This window comes from Hordeum vulgare, chromosome 7H (assembly GCF_904849725.1).
Source record: "Hordeum vulgare subsp. vulgare chromosome 7H, MorexV3_pseudomolecules_assembly, whole genome shotgun sequence".
NCBI classification, from domain to species: Eukaryota; Viridiplantae; Streptophyta; class Magnoliopsida; order Poales; family Poaceae; genus Hordeum; species Hordeum vulgare.
Window position 1 is genome coordinate 499,587,537 of NC_058524.1, and position 20,498 is coordinate 499,608,034.

General features: G+C 43.1%; 1 pseudogene; it reads right to left on the minus strand.

Moving 5' to 3' along the window:
- Nucleotides 1-289: 289 nt before the first annotated feature.
- LOC123409165 lies at nt 290-20,237 on the minus strand (annotated as a pseudogene).
- Between the last annotated feature and the right edge of the window lie 261 nt (nt 20,238-20,498).

A 20,498-nucleotide genomic window follows, 5' to 3' on the forward strand; every position in this document is an offset into this window, starting at 1 on the left:
CACCTCCACCACTTTGGTTTCGGTAGTTTTTGGTGTTTCCCTGGCGACCACAGGAAGCAGCGTTCGCCGAAGATTTGAAGGAGCCGACGCTTGTGCCATGGAACATCTCAACTCGCTGGTAGAAATTGGACACCATGGAGAAAAGTTTGTCAACAGAAACAGGTTCTGTTCGTGCATCAAGAGCCGATATGATGGGTTGGTACTCCATGTCCAAGCCGGCGATGATGAAGGAGAGCAGTTCATCCTCACTGATCGGCATGCCCGCCGCTGCAAGCTCGTCGGAGAGGAATCACATATGACCAAAGTATGTGGTAGCCGTATGAGAGCCCTTTTGGGCATTGGTGAGGGCGCCTCGTATGTTGTTGACGCACGTGAGAGACATGGCTGAGAACATGTTCGCAAACGTAGTCCATATCGCATGCGATTTTTCAATCGAAGCGACCTGGACAAGGACTTCTTTGAAGAGATTTTTGAGGAGGTAGGCGACGATCTGTTGATCTTGAATAAGCCATTGGGAGGAGGCAGGGTTTGGCATCACCTGATCCTTCCCTTCGGCGATCTTGATGGTGAGAATTTTGGGTGGTTCTTCGATGGATTGATCTAGGTAGCCATAAAGGCCGACACCCATGATCTGTGAACTTCCCTGTGTGCGTCATAGGATGTAATTGGTTCGGGTGAGTGGTTCGGAGGTGTTGTAGTTGAGGGTGGAGTTGATGGCTGAAGAAGACGACATGGAGGATGGGCATGAGGTGGGCTAGGGTTCTTGACGCGCAAGATTAGAGGCTAGATGTGGCGGAAGAGGTTGCTCTGTATACCATGTCAAAGATGGGTAAGCGTTCCTACTCCCAACAGGAAAGCCGCGTGGGTATATATTGATTGTAGTTGTAGTACAGGAAGGTGGCAGCGTCAAGACTAACCATCAAGAAATATTATAGGAGGATTAAACAAGAAGATAGAAGGACATACAAACATATCTATTCTAACTACTGCTAACTTGATACACAAGATAAATTAAAGAGTCCAAAACAATACATTTAACAGGTAGGACGATGCGCCCAACCTCTGCTCACATTGGATTGTCCGAGCCATCCTCCAATAGCAGCATGAGGTAAAGTATGAAGGAACGCTTCATCTTGAAGAATAACGATTAGTGAAAACATAGTTTTTGAAGTCATCGCGCACGCCGCCCGGGCAGATTACCCTAAACCTACCCCCCTGTTAGATGAATAAGCCGCGGCTAGCCGGCTTCGGTCAGAGCACGTCGGTGCGTGTGCCAGACATGGCGTGCATGATCCGGTCCGCGTCAGGCTAGTAGCTGCGTGAGTGCACTAGTAGAAAAAGGGCCTTTTGTCCCGGTTCGTAAGGGCCTTCTATCCCGGTTTCGGAACCGGGACTAAAAGGTCGTTACTAATGCCCTTGGCCTTTAGTCCCGGTTCTTACACTAACCGGGACAGATGGGCCTCCACGTGGCCGGTGCGACGAGCCCAGGTAGGGGGGCCTTTAGTCCCGGTTGGTGACACCAACCGGGACCAAAAGGCATCCACGCGTCAGCATTTCAGGTGCTGGGTTTTTTAAAGGGGGGGGGGGGTTTGGGGGGGTTAATTTAGGTGTTTCATATATTGTGTTAGCTAGCTAATGAATAGAGAGAAGTGTCCTCTCTTATCTCCGTGCTTAGTCGACGCTACATACTATACGTATAGAGAGGACTAGACACGCTAGCTAGTAAGCAAATGAAGGAAACAGAAGATCATCATGAACATATGCATACAGATAGAAGTGCTATCGACCACCTCTCCTTCTGTGAGAGATTGGTCAAACAACAAGTTCTCGTATATCTATCCGATGCTACTGGCTACATATATATAATATAATTATCTCTTACAATATAATCTCCTAATTAAAATTCAACTGATTAGGGTTCACATGGTATTCTTCGTCTTTAGTGATCACGTGGTCAAGAAAGGATGCCGCCGATTCCTCTTGAATTCCTCGCATACGATCTGCTGGTAGGAGTTCATCCCGCATCCGAAATATCTAATTTGAAGAAGGGGGTCAATACATATATATGAATAAATGAAACTGAACACAAATGATGGTAATAAAATAAAATTGTGAATATTATTATTTACGCACGCCATATTGTTTGTCAGAGTAGCCCCGCTCACAGGTCGTGTGGTGGATGGACTCGCAAATGTAGTATCCACAGTAATCATTCCCTGGTTCCTGCCACAACCACTTCACAAGAAATAGAGGTCAATCAAACTGATAGTTAGCAAGCATGCTAAATGGTATTGATGAAACTAGCGCTTGAATCACTAGGAGATGCGTGGAACATGCTACTATAGTACTTACTTTCGGGTGTCTAAATTGCAGCTTCTTCGGCAGTCCCTGAGTTTTTGAGGTGATTTTTTTCCAAACACAGCCAGACAAAGAAAACAATTACTTGATATCAGGAAATGAACAAAGTTACCGATATGGTGCGATAATAATCGATTTAACTTACTTCTGTAGAATTTCAGTCATGTCCGCATACTCGTTGGGATCTTTTCCTCTCGAGTCTAAGACGGTTACTAGTCCCTGCTCAAGCTTTAATCTCTAGGAGAATATAGTGGAAGCTGTGCACGCATGCATAACTCATCAATTACATTAATATAACCTTGACTAATAAGGGAAACCGAATATGCACAAGATAGTAACACTCACTGGAATTCGTAAGGGAAGAGTATTATAGCTTTGTTTTGATTCAATACAAACGATTGTAGCAGGTTGGCTGATACGTCTGAAACGTATCTATAATTTTTGATGGTTTCACGCTGTTATCGTGTCATCTTTGGATGTTTTATGTACCTTTTATATCTTTTTTGGGACTAACTTATTAATTCAGTGCCAATTGCCAGTTCCTGTTTTTTCTGTGTTTTTGACTCTTTTCAGGTCTGATTTTGGAACGGAGTCCAAACGGAATAAAAACCCCGAAATGATTTTTTCCCGAACGGAAGAAGATCAGGGGGCCTCTGGCCAAGCCAGGTGTGCTCTAGGGATCCCACAAGCTCCCACCACGCCACCAGGGGGGAGGCGGCGGTGTCAGGGCTTGTGGCCTCCCTCACCGTCCCCTGACCTAGACCCTTGGCCTATATATTCCCAAAAATACAGCAAAAAATCAGGGGAGCCTCGAAAATACTTTTCCGCCGACGCAAGCTTCCGTTTCCGCGAGATCTCATCTGGAGACCCTTCCCGGCGCCCTGCCGGAGGGGACTTTGGAGTTGGAGGGCTTCTTCATCATCATCATCATCACCCCTCCAATGACTCGTGAGTAGTTCACTTCGTACCTATGGGTCCGTAGTTAGTAGCTAGATGGCTTCTTCTCTCTCTTGGATCTTCAATACAAAGTTCTCCATGATCTTCATGGAGATCTATCCAATTTAATCTTCTTTGGCGGTGTGTTTGTCGAAATCCGATGAATTATGGATTTGTGATCAGATTATCTATGATATATATTTGAGTCTTTTCTGATTTCTTATATGCATGATTTGATATCCTTGTAAGTCTCTCCGAGTCTTGGGTTTTGTTTGGCCAACTAGATCTATGATTCTTCCAAAGGGAGAAGTGCTTGGTTTTGGGTTCTACCATGTGGTGACCTTTCCCAGTGACAGTAGGGAAAGTAAGGAATACATTAAGTAGTTGCCATCAAGGGTAAAACGATGGTTTTTTTATCATTGGTTTGAGATTATCCCTCTACATCATGTCATCTTGCTTAAGGCGTTACTCTGTTCTTATGGACTTAATACACTAGATGCATGTTGGATAGCGGTCGACGTGTGGAGTAATAGTAGTAGATGCAGAAAGTATCGGTCTACTTGTTTTGGACGTGATGCCTATAGATATAATCATTGTCAAGATATCGTCACGACTTTGCGTGGTTCTATCAATTGCTCGACAGTAATTTGTTCATCCACCATCTACTTGCTTTCATGAGAGAAGCCACTAGTAAACACTACGACCCCCGGGTCTATTCACATCCATCGTTTACACCTCCGCTTTTACTTTGTTTTGTTACTTTGTTGCTTTCAGTTCTCACTTGGCAAACAATCTATAAGGGATTGACAACTCGTTCATAGCGGTGGGAGCAAGCTTTTGTGTTTGTGCAGGATCTTGAGATACTCCTCCACTGGATTGATACCTTGGTTCTCAAATTGAGGGAAATACTTACCACCGCTATGCTACATCACCCTTTCTGCTTCGAGGGAACACCAACGCAAGGCTCCAAGGCCACGGGGAAAATCCTTTGCATACTTGCCTAGGAAGTCCCTTAAGGCGTAGCCACAGCAAAAGGATCAAGCCAAGTATTCTCTCGTCAACGTGCCTATTTCCGACGCCATTGGAAGGTCTTTTGTTGCAGTAGCAGAAGTATTTTTGGCGCCGTTGCCGGGGAGGAGAGATCTATCCAAGTTGGTGTCACAAACTAATCTCTTGCATTTACCTTTTTGCGAGTTGCCTCTCGTTTTCCTCTCCCCCACTTCACATTTGCCGTTTTTATTTGCCTTTCTCCTTTGCCTTTTTCATTTGCCTTTTTTGTTTGCCTTTTTCTCTCGCTTGCTTTTTGTTTGCTCGTGTGCCATGTGCCTTCAATATGCTTGCATCTTCGCTTGCTAAAAATCTAGTGATATGGATCCTCATCCACTTGCTAATCTCTTTAAGAGACCCACTTATGTGGAACGAATTGCTAGTGAGTTGAGGGCACTTGACTATCTTTATGAAGTTTTGCTTGAAATGCGTGAATCGGAAAATTGCGAGGAAGAAATTTCTGAAGTAATTCACGAGGGCTCCTTGGATGAAAAGCATGATTGCAATGGTTTCACTATAAATTCTATTAGTGACAATCATGCTAAGAATATGCAAAACCCTAAGCTTGGTGATGCTAGTCTTGCTATGTCCACTACTTATTGCAAAGATCATGATTGGGGTGATGATTTTTCTTTTGATCTTGAAAATTTGTTCAAGCCTCAAGATGAATATGATATTTGCAATATTATTGAAAGTGGGATTGGAGAAGTCATGACTTTATTTGATGATAATCCCACTATTTTTGAAGAGCGTCAACTTTGCATGCATGTGGATCATGAAAAGAATATCCTATGTGATAGTTACATTGTTGAATTAGAATATGATCCCACATGTAATTATTATGAGGAGGAAAATATTGTGGTAGAAACTTTCATGTTACCAAATTACCTCTCGTTTTGTGGAGATTGCTATTGTCTCTTTCTTCTTCCTTGCATTTGGTAACTATTGGTTGTCTTGACAATCTGTTTTCCTATAAAATACCTATGCATAGGAAATATGTTAGACTTAGATGTGATTTTCACATGTTTCATGATGCTCTCGTTGTGCTTCAATTCTTGTCTTTTACGAGAGCATCATTCAATGCCTAGCTAAGGGCGTTAAACGATAGCGCTTGTTGGGAGGCAACCCAACGAATCTATCCTTTTTCTTTCTGTTTTGTGTTTTCCACACTTTCATAATTCAGTTATGATTGTGTTTTTTGTGTTTCTTTTTGCGTTTGTGCCAAGCAAAACCGTTATGATTAGTCTTGGGGATGATCGTTTGGTCATGCTGGAAAAGACAGAAATTTTCTGCTCACGAAAAGAATTTTCATTTTTTTCTCTAAGCGCTTTTCAGTTGATTCTTTTTTGTTTCTGATTGGTACGCAAATTCTTCAGACTGTAGTAATTTTTCGGAATTTTTGAAGTATGAGAGGTATACGAAATATACAGATTGCTACAGACTGGTCTGCTGTTAACATATTCTGTTTTTGTTGTGTTGGTTGCTTATTTTGATGAAACTATGGATAGTATCGGGGGGTATTAGCCATGGAACATTGAAAATACAGTAACCCAACATCAGCACAAGTAGAATTTAAGTTTGCTACAGTACCTAAGGAAGTGGTGGTTTGCTTTCTTGTACTAATGTTATCACGAGTTTCTGTTTAAGTTTCGTGTTGTGAAGTTTTCAAGTTTTGGGTGAAGTTCTTATGGACAAAGAGATAAAGAGTGGCAAGAGCTCAAGCTTGGGGATGCCCAAGGCACCCGAAGAGATTCAAGGATGCCGTAAAATCCTAAGCTTGGGGATGCCCAGGGAAGGCATCCCCTCTCTCGTCTTCAATCCATCGGTAACGTTACTTGGGGCTATATTTTTATTCACCACATGTTATGTGTTTTTGCTTGGAGCGTATTGTATCGTAGGAGTCTTTTATTTTTGTTGTGTCACAATCATCCTTGCTGCACACCTAGAGAGAGAGACATGCACACACCGTGATTTTGTCGAGCTTCACTTATATCTTTTGATAGACAATTCAGCTCACATGTGCTTCACTTATATCTTTTGAGCTAGCTACTTTTGCTCTTTGTGCTTCACTTATATCTTTTAGAGCGCAGCGGTGCGTGGCTTGGTAGTTGATCTATGCTTTGAAAGTAGTCTCAAAAGGGGTAGTTATCCAAAGGGATACGAAAACTTCCACCTTCATGTGCATTGAATAGTTAGAGAAGTTTGATTCATCTCAATTAGTTTTGAGTTGTGGTTATGGGAATATTGAAGTCATGCTAGTAAGGTGTTGTGGATCTAGAAATACTTGTGTTGAAGTTAGTGATTCCTGTAGCATGCACGTATGGTGAACCGCTATGTGATGAAATCTGAGCATGATCAGTCTATTGATTGTCATCCTTTGCGTGGCGGTCGGGATCGCGCGATGGTTTATACCTACCAACCCTTCCCCTAGGAGTATGCTTGAATGCTTTGTTTCGATTACTAATAAAACTTTTGCAACAAGTATATGAGTTATTCATGACTAATGTTGAGTCCATGGTTTAGATGCACTTTCACCTACCACCATCACTATCTTCTTAGTGTCGTGCAACTTTCGCCGGTGCACAAAACCCACCATTAGCCTCCCTCAAAACAGCCACCATACCTACCTGCTATGGATTTTTCAAAGTCACTCTGAGATAAATTGCCATGCAACTACCACCATGACATGTGCCACCACGTCTACATTGCCATTGCATGATCGTAAGATAGCTAGCATGATGTTTCCATTGATGTCTATGCCATGCTAGATCATTGCCACGGTACACTACCGAAGGCATTCTATATAGAGTCATAGTTGCTCTAAGTTTTGAGTTGAAAGTGTGATGATCATCATTAATGGAGCATTGTCCCATGTGAGGAAATAAAAGAGGCCAAAGAAGCCCACCAAAAAAAGAGAGGCCAAAGAGCCCACCAAAAAAATGAGAGAAAAAGAGAGAAGGGACAATGCTACCACTTTTTCCACACTTGTGCATATTAAGAACCATGATCTTCATGATTGAGAGTCTCTCGTTTTGTCACCACCATATAGCTAGTGGGAAATTTTCATTATATAACTTGGCTTGTATATTCCAATGATAGGCTTCCTCAAAATTGCCTTAGGTCTTCGTGAGCAAGCAAGTTGGATGCACACCCACTAGTTTTCTTTAAGAGCTTTCACATACTCGTAGCTCTACTGCATCATTTGTATGTCAATCCCTACTCATTCACATTGATATCTATTGATGAGAATCTCCACAGCTCATTGATATGCCTAGTTAATGTGACTATCTTCTCCTTTTTTGTCTTGCAACCCCCACCACATTCCACACCATCTATAGTGCTATAACCATGGCTCACGCTCATGTATTGCATGAGAGTTGAAAAAGTTTGAGAAAGTAAAGGTGTGAAACAATTACTTGGCCAATACCGGGGTTGTGCATGATTTAAATTCGTTGTGCAATGATGATAGAGCATAGCTAGACTATATGCTTTTGTAGGGATAACTTTCTTTTGGCCTTGTTATTTTGAAAGTTCATGATTACCTTGCTAGTTTGCTTGAATTATTATTGTTTCCACGTCAATAGCAAACTATTGTTTTGAATCTAATGGACCTGAACATTCACGTCACATAAGAGGAATTACAAAGGACACCTATGCTAGGTAGCATGAAACCATAAAAAAATCATTCTTTATCACTTCCCTACTCGAGGACGAGCAGGAGTTAAGCTTGGGGATGCTTGATACGTCTCAAACGTATCTATAATTTTTGATGGTTTCACGCTGTTATCTTGTCATCTTTGGATGTTTTATGTACCTTTTATATCTTTTTTGGGACTAACTTATTAATTCAGTGCCAAGTGCCACTTCCTATTTTTTCTGTGTTTTTGACTCTTTTCAGATCTGATTTTGGAATGGAGTCCAAACGGAATAAAAACCCCGAAATGATTTTTTCCCGAACGGAAGAAGATCAGGGGGCCTCTGGGCCAAGCCTGGTGGGCTCCCGGGAGCCCACAAGCTCCCACCACGCCACCAGGGGGAGGCGCAGTGTCAGGGCTTGTGGCCTCCCTGGCCACCCCCTGACCTAGATCCTTGGCCTATATATTCCCAAAAATTTAGCAAAAAATCAGGGGAGCCTCGAAAATACTTTTCCGCCGCCGCAAGTTTCCGTTTCCGCGAGATCTCATCTGGAGACCCTTCCCGGCGCCCTGCCAGAGGGGACTTTGGAGTTGGAGGGCTTCTTCATCCTCATCATCGCCCCTCCAATGACTCGTGAGTAGTTCACTTCAGACCTACGGGTCCGTAGTTAGTAGCTAGATGGCTTCTTCTCTCTCTTGGATCTTCAATACAAAGTTCTCCATGATCTTGAGATCTATCCGATGTAATCTTCTTTGGCGGTGTGTTTGTCGAGATCCGATGAATTGTGGATTTGTGATCAGATTATCTATGATATACATTTGAGTCTTTGCTGATTTCTTATATGCATGATTTGATATCCTTGTAAGTCTCTCCGAGTCTTGGGTTTTGTTTGTCCAACTAGATCTATGATTCTTGCAAAGGGACAAGTTCTTGGTTTTGGGTTCTACCATGTGGTGACCTTTCCCAGTGACAGTAGGGGCAGTAAGGCACACATTAAGTAGTTGCCATCAAGGGTAAAAAGATGGGTTTTTTATCATTGGTTTGAGATTATCCCTCTACATCATGTCATCTTGCTTAAGGCGTTACTCTGTTCTTATGGACTTAATACACTAGATGCATGCTCGATAGCGGTCGACGTGTGGAGTAATAGTAGTAGATGCAGAAAGTATCGGTCTACTTGTTTTGGACGTGATGCCTATAGATATAATCATTGCCATAGATATCATCACGACTTTGCGCGGTTCTATCAATTGCTCGACAGTAATTTGTTCACCCACCGTCTACTTGCTTTCATGAGAGAAGCCACTAGTAAACACTACACCCCCCCGCGTCTATTCACATCCATCGTTTACACCTCCGCTTTTACTTTGCTTTGTTACTTTGTTGCTTTCAGTTCTCACTTGGCAAACAATCTATAAGGGATTGACAACCCCTTCATAGTGTTGGGAGCAAGCTTTTGTGTTTGTGCAGGATCTTGAGATACTCCTCCATTGGATTGATACCTTGGTTCTCAAACTGAGGGAAATACTTACCACCGCTACGCTACATCACCCTTTCCGCTTCGAGGGAACACCAACGCAAGGCTCCAAGGCCACGGGGGAAATCATTTGCACACTTTCCTAGGAAGTCCCTTAAGGCGTAGCCGCAGCAGAAGGATCAAGCCAAGTATTCTCTCGTCAACGTGCCTATTTCTGGCGCCATTGGAAGGTCTTTTGTTGCAGTAGCATTGGCCTCGGTATCTTTTGCCTGAAATTTAATCATAAATGCATCTACGAGATTTGTGTTAATGAACCCAATATCACCGATTTTTCTTTTCTTCAATTCGACGATCTTCAATCTGCATATAATATAGTGAGGATAATTAAAAATACATGCAATGAAAGAGCTGGCCTATATATAGAGACTTAATGACAGAAGTAGTACTACTTACAGGCAGTAGCAAGTGATCATTAATTTATCGAGGGCCTTTAGATTGAAAAATGGGAAGAACTCCTCAAATGGAACTATCAACAGTTCAAGTCCAACGAGGTGATGCTCCTCTCTAACTCTCAGCGTCAAAATATTACTCCCCCAGACTCTTTGCAGGTTTTCATGTACCAATCATGGAATCTTCGCATCATCGTTGTTTGAGATCTTTCATCTTTGACGAGAGGCTTCCCATACACGTATTTGTGTTCGTCCACCTCCAATAAATAAAAATGTGCATCCTCGGGCGGGTAATCTGCAGGATTGGTACCGGGCAACAAGATCCCCGGATGATTAGCGACGATATCGCTAGACACCTTGAGCGGGGGGAACGATTGGTTCGATTGTTCGCCGAGCTGGGCAACTTTTTTCCCAGCTCGTCGTTCTGCTAACCTTTGACCACTGACAGTACTTCCCAACCGCTCCGCGTCGATAAATGACTTTGTAATAATGCGCTCATAGTTGCCTTTCGTCGGAGACTTTGGTGGTTTCTTCAGGACAGCCAGAGTACGCTTCGCTTTTACCGGATCTATCTTCTCCTCCGGAGGTGGATGATTCTTTGCTTTCACCCATTCAAATAAGTTTTTCACTTCGGCCTGCACGATCTTCGCGTTTTCCTCCTGGCTCCTCTCGTATGGTAACTTCTCTGGAGTCTTCAGAGAAGGACCGTATTTGTATTGCCTGCCTCTGGCTATACTGCTAGACGTCGGAGCAGACGGAGTGGCTGCGGCTGTCTTTCCTTTCTTATGAGGCGGAGTAGAAGGACGACGCACCGGAGCAGCCGGAGCGGCGGCGGGTCTCTTCCGCCCTTGTTGACGAGGCGGAGAAGGAGGAGGTTCGCTGCTCGGGCGCGCCGGCGTAGGCGGAGAAGGAGGCGAAGTGCCGCCATGCGTCGGAGAAGGAGACTGAGTGCCCTAATCACTCGCCAGAGGAGGAGGCGGAGGAGGAGAAGGAGACTCAGTGCCCTGGTCACTCGCCAATTCAGAAGGCGTCCAATTCAGAAGGTTGATGAGCTCCTTCCGCCATAGGCATGTAGTCTTCAGAGAAGAACCCAGCCGAATCTCCCCTTCACCCGTAGGGTAGTCAAGCTCAAGGTCCTCAAATCCGTCCGTTATTTGATCCACCATCACCCTAGCATATCCTTCTGGAATCGACCGGCCGTGGTAGGTTGTGCCAGGTTCAGTAGGTAAAACAACTCCAACAGCCGCCTTGACTTTCAATGTCATCCATCGCGCCATAAGGTGGCAATGTCGAGACTTTGTGATAGCATCCATGGGGTAGCTAGCAGGAGCCGTGAAGACAGGGTCCAGCTGCTGAATCTGCTCGGTGGAAGCTGCTGCTGGCTACGCCTATAGGGATATCCTTGGAAAATATGCAAAGGATTCCCCCGCGGCCTTGGAGCCGTGCGTTGGTGTTCCCTTGAAGAGGAAAGGGTGATGTAGCACAGCGGCCGTAAGTATTTCCCTCAGTTTGAGAACCAAGGTGTCAATCCAGTAGGAGGATCATGTCAAGTCACAAGTACCTGCACAAACACAAAGAGCTTGCACCCAACGCTATGAAGGGGTTGTCAATCCCTTATAGATTGTTTGCAAAGCGAGAACTGAAAGCAAAAAGTAAACAAAGCAAAGTAAAAGTAAAAGCGGAGACGATAGTTGTGAATAGACCCGGGGGCCGTAGTGTTCACTAGTGACTTCTCTCATGAAAGCAAGTAGACGGTGGGTGAACGAATTACTGTCGAGCAATTGATAGAACCGCGCAAAGTCATGACGTTATCTATGGCAATGATCATACATATAGGCATCACGTCCAAAACAAGTAGACCGATACTTTTTGCATCTACTACTATTACTCCACACGTCAACCGCTATCCAGCATGCATCTAGTGTATTGAGTTCATAAGAACAGAGTAACGCCTTAAGCAAGATGACATGATGTAGATGGACAATCTCAAATCTATGATGAAAGCCCATCTTGTTCCCCTTGATGGCAACAACATGATGCGTGCCTTGCTGCCCCTTCTGTCACAGGGAAAGGTCACCGCACGGTATGAACCCAAAACCAAGCACTTCTCCCATTGTAAGAATCATAGATCTAGTTGGCCAAACAAAACCCAAGACTCAAAGAGACTTACAAGGATATCAAATCATGCATATAAGAAATCAGCAAAGACTCAAATAAAATTCATAGATAATCTGATCACAAATCCACAATTCATCGGATCTCGACAAACACACCGCCAAAGAGGATTACATCGGATAGATCTCCATGAAGATCATGGAGAACTTTGTATTGAAGATCCAAGAGAGAGAAGAAGCAATCTAGCTACTAACTACGGACCCGTAGGTCTGAAGTAGACTACTCACGAGTCATTGGAGAGGCAATGATGTTGATGTAGAAGCCCTCCAGCTCCAAAGTCCCCTCCGGCAGGGCACTGGGAAGGGTCTCCAGATGAGATCTCGCGGAAACGGAAGCTTGCGGCGGCGGAAAAGTGGTTTCGTGCACGCCCTGATTTTTTTTGGGATTTTAGGGAATATATAGGCCAAAGAGCTAGGGCAGGGGAGCTCCAGGGAGGCCACAAGCCTGGTGGCCGTGGCCCCCCCGGCCGCGGCCACATGGCTTGTGGGCTCCCAGTGGGCCTCCTGCCTAGGCCCTCAAGTCCCCCGATCTTCTTCTGTTCTGGAAAATTTCATTTCGGGGATTTTATTCCGTTTGGACTCCGTTCCAAAATCAGATTTGAAAAGAGTCAAAAACACAGAAAAAACAGGAACTGGCACTTGGCATTGAATTCATAAGTTAGTCCCAAAAAAGATATAAAAAGTATATAAAACATCCAAAGTTGACAAGATAACAACATGAAACCATCAAAAATTATAGATACGTTTGAGACGTATCAAGCATCCCCAAGCTTAACTCCTGCTCGTCCTCGAATGGGGAAGTGATAAAGAATGCATTTTTGATGCTTTCATGCTACCTAGCATAGATGTCCTTTGTAACTCCTCTTATGTGACGTGAATGTTCAGATCTGTTAGATTCAAAACAATAGTTTGCTATTGACGTGGAGACAATAATACTTCAAGAAAACTAGCAAGGTAATCATGAACTTTCAAAATAACAAGGCCAAAAGAAAGTTATCCCTACAAAATCATATAGTCTGGCTATGCTCTATGATCCTTGCACAACGAATTTAAATCATGCACAACCTCGGTATTGGCCAAGTAATTGTTTTTACACCTTTACTTTCTCAAACTTTTTCAACTCTCACGCAATACATGAGCGTGAGCCATGCTTTTAGCACTATAAGTGGAATGGAGTGTGGTGGAGGTTGCAAGGCAAACAAGGAGAAGATGGTCACATTGATTAGGCATATAAATGAGCTCTGGTGATGCTCATCAATGGATAGCAATGTGAATGAGTAGGGATTGCCATACAAATGATGCACTAGAGCTAAGAGTATGTGAAAGCTCTTAAAGAAAACTAGTGGGGGTGCATCCAACTTGCTTGCTCACGAAGACCTAAGGCAATTTTGAGGAAGCCCATCATTGGAATATACAAGCCAAGTTATATAATGAAAATTTCCCACTAGCTATATGGTGGTGACAAAACAGGAGACTCTCAATCATGAAGATCATGGTGCTTAATAAGCACAAGTGTGGAAAGATAGTAGCACCGTCCCTTCTCTCTTTTTCTCTCATTTTTTTGGTGGGCTCTTTGGCCTCTTTTTTATATTTTATTTTGGTGGGCATCTTTGGCCTCCTTTTGTAAATGGGCTTCGCTGGCCTCTTTTAGTTCCACACATGGGACAATGCTCCATCAATGATGATCGTCACACTTACAACTCAAAACTTAGAGCAATGATGACTCTATATGAAATGCCTTCGGTAGTGTACCGTGACAATGATCTAGCATGGCATAGACATCAATGGAAATATCATGCTAGCTATCTTATGATCATGTAATGGCAATGTAGAAGTGGTGGCACATGTCATGGTGGTAGTTGCATGGCAATATATCTCGGAATGGCTTTGAAAAAGCCATAGTAGGTAGGTATGGTGGCAGTTTTGAGGGAGGCTAATGGTGGGTTTTATGCACCGGCAAAATTTGCACGGCACTAAAGAAGATAGTGATGGTGGAAGGTGAAAGTGCATCTAAACCATGGACTCAACATTAGTCATGAAGAACTCACATACTTGTTGCAAAAGTTTTAGTAGTAATCGAAACAAAGCATTCAACGCATACTCCTAGGGGAGGGGTTGGTAGGTATAAACCATCGCGCGATCCCGACTGCCACACAAAGGATGACAATCAATAAACTAATCATGCTCAGACTTCATCACATAGCGGTTCACCATACGTGCATGCTATGGGAATCACTAACTTCAACACAAGTATTTCTAGATCCACAACACCTTACTTAGTATAACTTCAATATTACCACAACCACAACTCAAAACTAATTGAGATGAATCAAACTTCTCTAACTACTCAATGCACATGAAGGTGGAAGTTTTCCTATCCCTTTGGATAACTACCCCTTTTGAGACTACTTTCATAGCATAGATCAACTACCACACCACGCGCTTTCGTGCTCTAAAAGATAGAAGTGAAACACATAGAGAAAAATCAACTAGCTCAAAAGATATAAGTGAAACACATGTGAGCTGAATTGTCTAACCAAAGGATATAAGTGAAGCTCGACAAAATCACGGTGAGTGCATGTCTCTCTCTCTAGGAGTGCAGCAAGGAAGATTGTGACACAACAAAAATAAAAGACTCCTACGATACATGACGCTCCAAGCAAAACACATAACATGTGGTGAATAAAATATAGCCCCAAGTAGCGTTACCGATGGATTGAAGACGAAAGAGGGGATGCCTTCCCGAGGCATCCCCAAGCTTAGGCTTTTTCAGCATCCTTGAATCAACTTGTGGTGCCTTGGGAATCCCCAAGCTTGAGCTCTTGCCACTCTTTATCTGTTTGTCCATAAGAACTTTACCCAAAACTTGAAAACTTCACAACACGAAACTTAAACAGAAACTCGTGATATCATTAGTATAAGAAAGCAAATCACCACATCCTTACGTACTTTAGTAAACTTAAATTCTACTTATGTTGATGTTGCGTTACTGTATTTTAAATCTTCCATGGCTAACACCCCCGATACTATCCATAGTTTCATCAAAATAAGCAACCAACTCAACAAAAACAGAATCTGTTAACAGCAGACCAGTCTGTAGCAATCTGTATACTTCGTATACTTCTCGTACTTCAAAAATTATGAAACACTACGACAGTCTGAAGAATTTTCGTAGCATCAGCAACAAAAAGAATCAACTCAAAAGCTCTCACAGAAAAAAAATGAAAATTCTTTTCGTGAGAAGAAAGTTTGTGTCTTTTCCAGCATGATGAAACGATCATCCCCAAGACTAATCATAACGGTTTCACTTGCAACAAACGCAAATGAAACACACAAAAAACACAATCATAACAGAATTATGAAAGTGTGGAAAACACAAAACTGAAAGAAAAAGGATAGATTCGTTGGGTTGCCTCCCAACAAGCGCTATTGCTTAACGCCCTTAGCTAGGCATAAGGTGATGGAATCACGTATAGTCATCTTTGGTGCTGAAACCATAAGTAGCCCTCATCATAGATTCATAAGGCAATCTTATTTTCTTCCTAGGAAAATGCTCCATGCCCTTCCTAAGAGGAAATTTAAATATAATATTCCCTTCCTTCATATCGATGATAACACCAATAGTCCTTAGGAAAGTTCTACCAAGAATAATGGGACATGAAGGATTGCAATCTATGTCAAGCACAATGAAATCCACGGGTACATAGTTCTTATTTGCAACAATAAGAACATCATTGATCCTTCCCAAGGGTTTCTTGACAGTAGAATCCACAAGATGCAAATTAAGAGAACACTCTTCAATCTCATGAAAACCAAGAATATCACATAAAGACTTTGGAATCGCGGAAACACTAGCACCCAAATCACACAAAGCATTGCATTCATAGTTCTTGATTTTGATTTTGATAGTAGGTTCCCACTCATCTTGAAGTTTTCTAGGTATAGAGACTTCTAATTCGAGTTTCTCTTCAAGAGATTTCATCATAGCATCTACGATATGTGCGGTAAAGGCTTTTCTTTGGCTATAAGCATGTGGAGAGTTTGCAATGGATTACATCAAGGAAATGCATTCAAACAAGGAGCAACTATCATAATTGAATCAATTGAAATCCAAAGTGGGAGTTTCATTACTACCCAATATTTTGATTTCTTCTACTCCACTCTCCACACCTTTATCATCAAGATAGGCGGACTCCGAATCATTGGGGCGTTTTTCAACCAAGGTGGATTCATATCCAGCCCCTTCATCAATAGGTTTGACACGCGAAAACAATGATTCAAGAGGAGTCACACCAAGCACTTTAAGATCTTCGTGATTTGCATCACTGGAACGCACCCTTTTAAACCATTCATGCCTAGCGCGGATTTGGGCGGTTCTTTATTTGCTCTCATTCATGGAGACACGCATAGCTTTTAAAGTTTCATCTAAGTAAACTTGGGAGGAGAACATCTAACTTTCAAAGCATCAATATCACAAGACATCCTATCAACGCTCTTAGCCAAATCGTCTATTTTTAGTATTTTTTTCTCTATGGACGGATTGAAAATCTTTCGAGAGTTGATGAACTCTTTGATATTACTCTCTAAATCAGAGGGTAATTTGTTATGATTTCCATAAGTGCTGTTGTACGAATTGCCATAGTTGTTAGAGGAGTTACTAGGAAAAGGCCTAGGAACATAGTTTCCTCTAAAAGCATTGTTGTTGCCAAAATTGTTCCTACCAACAAAATTAACGTCCAAACTAGCGTTGCTACTCTCAATCAAGGAAGATAGTGGCATGTCATTAGGATCTAAAGGAGCATTTCTACTAGCAACCAAATTCATCAACTCGTCCATCTTAGCACTAAGCGAGTTAATTTCTTCTATAACATGTACCTTTTTGCTAGCAGGTGACCTTTCAGTGTGCCACTGAGAGTAGTTGGTCATGATATTGTCTAGGAGTTTTGTAGCTTCTCCTAACGTGATTCCCATGAACGTTCCACCTGAGGTGGAGTCCAAGATATTTCGAGAGGCAAAATTCAAACCAGCGTAAAAGATTTGTATAATCATCCACAAACTCAAGCCATGAGCGGGACAATTTCTAATCATTAACTTCATCCTCTCCCAAGATTGTGCAACGTGTTCATGATCAAGTTGCTTGAAATTCATGATATCGTTACGGAGAGAGATAATCTTATCCAACGGAAAATACTTGGATATGTAAGCATCTTTGCACTTATTCCGAGAATCGATACTATTTTTAGGCAAAGAAGAAAACCAAGTTTTTGCACGATCTCACAAAGAGAACGGAAAAAGCTTCAACTTAACAACATCATTATCCACATCTTTCTTCTTTTGCATATCGCAAAGTTCAATGAAAGTATTGAGATGGGATGCGGCATCTTCACTAGGAAGGCCAGAAAATTGCTCTTTCATAACAAGATTCAGCAAGGCAGCGTTGATTTCATATGATTCCGCACTAGTGGCGGGATCAATCGGAGTACTAATAAAATCATTATTATTAGTATTCGAGAAGTCGCAAAGTTTGGTGTTTTCAGCCATGATGACTTCAACAAAGAAACAAGAACACAAGCAAGCAAGAAAAAGGCAAATGAAAACAGCAAAAGGCAAATGAAAACGGTAAAGGAGAAAGGCAAATGAAAACGACAAAGGACAAAGGCAAATGAAAACGACAAATGTGAAGTGGGGGAGAGGAAAACGAGAGGCAACTGGCAAAAAAGGTAAATGCAAGAGATGAGTTTGTGACCCTTACTTGGATAGATCCTGACTTGATCTTCCCCGGCAACGGCGCCAGAAATCCTTCTGCTGCTCGCTACGCCTATAGGGATTTCCTTGGCAAATATGCAAAGGATTCCCCCGCGGCCTTGGAGCCTTGCGTTGGTGTTCCCTTGAAGAGGAAAGGGTGATGTAGCACACCGGCCGTAAGTATTTCCCTCAGTTTGAGAACCAAGGTGTCAATCCAGTAGGAGGATCGCGTCAAGTCACAAGTACCTGCACAAACACAAAGAGCTTGCACCCAACGCTATGAAGGGGTTGTCAATCCCTTATAGATTGTTTGCAAAGTGAGAACTGAAAGCAAAAAGTAAACAAAGCAAAGTAAAAGTAAAAGCGGAGACGATAGTTGTGAATAGACCCGGGGGTCGTAGTGTTCACTAGTGGCTTCTCTCATGAAAGCAAGTAGACGGTGGGTGAACGAATTACTGTAGAGCAATTGATAGAACCATGCAAAGTCATGACGTTATCTATGGCAATGATCATACATATAGGCATCACGTCCAAAACAAGTAGAGCGATACTTTTTGCATCTACTACTATTACTCCACACGTCGACCGCTATCCAGCATGCATCTAGTGTATTGAGTTCATAAGAACAGAGTAAGCCTTAGGCAAGATGACATGATTTTTTCTGGGATTTTAGGGAATATATAGGCCAAAGAGCTAGGGCAGGGGAGCTCCAGGGAGTCCACAAGCCTGGTGGCCGCGGCCACAGGGTTTGTGGGCTCCGTGTGGGCCTCCTGCATTGGCATTCAAGTCCCCCGATCTTCTTCTGTTTTGGAAAAATTCATTTCGGGGATTTTATTCCGTTTGGACCCCGTTCCAAAATCAGATCTGAAAAGAGTCAAAAACACAGAAAAAACAGGAACTGGCACTTGGCGCTGAATTAATAAGTTAGTCCCAAAAAAGATATAAAAGGTATATAAAACATCCAAAGTTGACAAGATAACAACATGAAACCATAAAAAGTTATAGATACGTTTGAGACGTATCAGAAGCCACGCTGCTTCTCTGCTGAGATAGCGGGGTAGCTTCAAGGGAAGCTTCGACAGGTCGTTTGTTGCGATCTGCTTCTCGTTCCTCTAGCCCTTGTACCCTTTCGTGCAACGCTTGCAGTTGGCTATGCTCCACTTTCTTCCTCCTCTCCTGGCATTTGTAACCCCGTGCGTCCGGAAACCCAACCTTCCACGGAACGGAGCCTGGTGTGCCTCGAGTCCGTCCAGGGTGCTCAGGATTCCCGAGGGCCATTGTGAGCTCGTCCTTCTCTCTGTTTGGAACGAACATCCCTTGCTGCGCTTTCTCGATATACTCCTTAATCCTCGTGACAGGTATTCACAGTTGCTCTTCCGTCCAAACACACTTCCCTAATACAGGGTCCAAGGTTCCGCCAACCCCGAAGAACCAAGTTCGGGAACGGTCTGGCCAGTTCAATGTCTCTGGTTCGACCCCTTTAGCAATCAGGTCATTCTTAGCCTTGTCCCACAAAGGTCGGGCTTTGAGGTAGCCACCTGACCCCGTGCGATGGTTATGCTTCTTCTTCGCAGCATTTTCCTTGTTTATCGTTGACATCTTCTTACTCTTTTCTGATGTCTTGCGGGCCATAAATGCGGGCCAGTGATCTCTGATCTTCTCAAACCGGCCGCTAAATTCTGGTGTAGTTTCTTTGTCGACAAACGTTTTCAGCTCATTCTTCCACCTCCTGAATAGTTCTGCCATTTTCTTAAGAGCATGAGACTTGATCAATTGCTCCAGAACTGGCTTCTCTGGATCCTCCTCTGGCGGTAGGGTGAAATTTGCCTTAAGCGTTGTCCAAAGATCTTCTTTCTGCATATCAGAGACATAAGACACCTCAGGGTCTTCCTTCTTAGGCTTTAACCATTTCTGGATACTGATCGGGATCTTATCCCTAACAAGAACCCCGGCCTGATTGGCAAATGCTTGCTTTGTATGGTACGGTTCAATCGGCTTGCCATCGCACGCGATTGCTGCGATCTCAAACCTTTCATCGGAGCACAACTTTTTCTTCGGGCATCGCCTCTTTACCGAAGTTGTGCTCGATCCGGAGGGCTAGAAAAAGAAGAAAGACGAGAGTTAATTAATATGTGTACATACGAAAACAATGAATTTATCAATTAGCTAGTCAGCACAGGCTTAACTAATATATATACCTCGCCGGACTCGGTTCGGTCACTGGAGCCATCATAATCATAGCCTTCTTCTTGTACCGGCATTAATGGGTCACTGGATCCATCATAAGTATAGCCTTCTTCTTCACCCTGTCCTTCCAGACCATCGGTGTCGTTGAAACGACAAGACGACATCACTTCCTTTTGCGATTATTTCCCCCAAAATCTCTTCAGTTGCTTCATCTCGGGGGTGCTTCATAGTTTCTGCAAATATTTACAACATGGCAATTATTATTCAAACATGAAATATGGATATATTAGTGTCAAACGTAGAACTAGCTAGCTAATCACAATAAGGAATCATATTAGTGGCCTCGACGCTGCTTCTCTAGGGTTTGGGGTGGCCTCGGCAACACTTCAAGGGTTTGCGGTGGCCTCGACAACGCTTCAAGGGTTTGGGGTGGCCTCGACGACAACGTTCTTTTAACTTGGTAAATTTGGGTTGCCTCGAGAGAGTTTG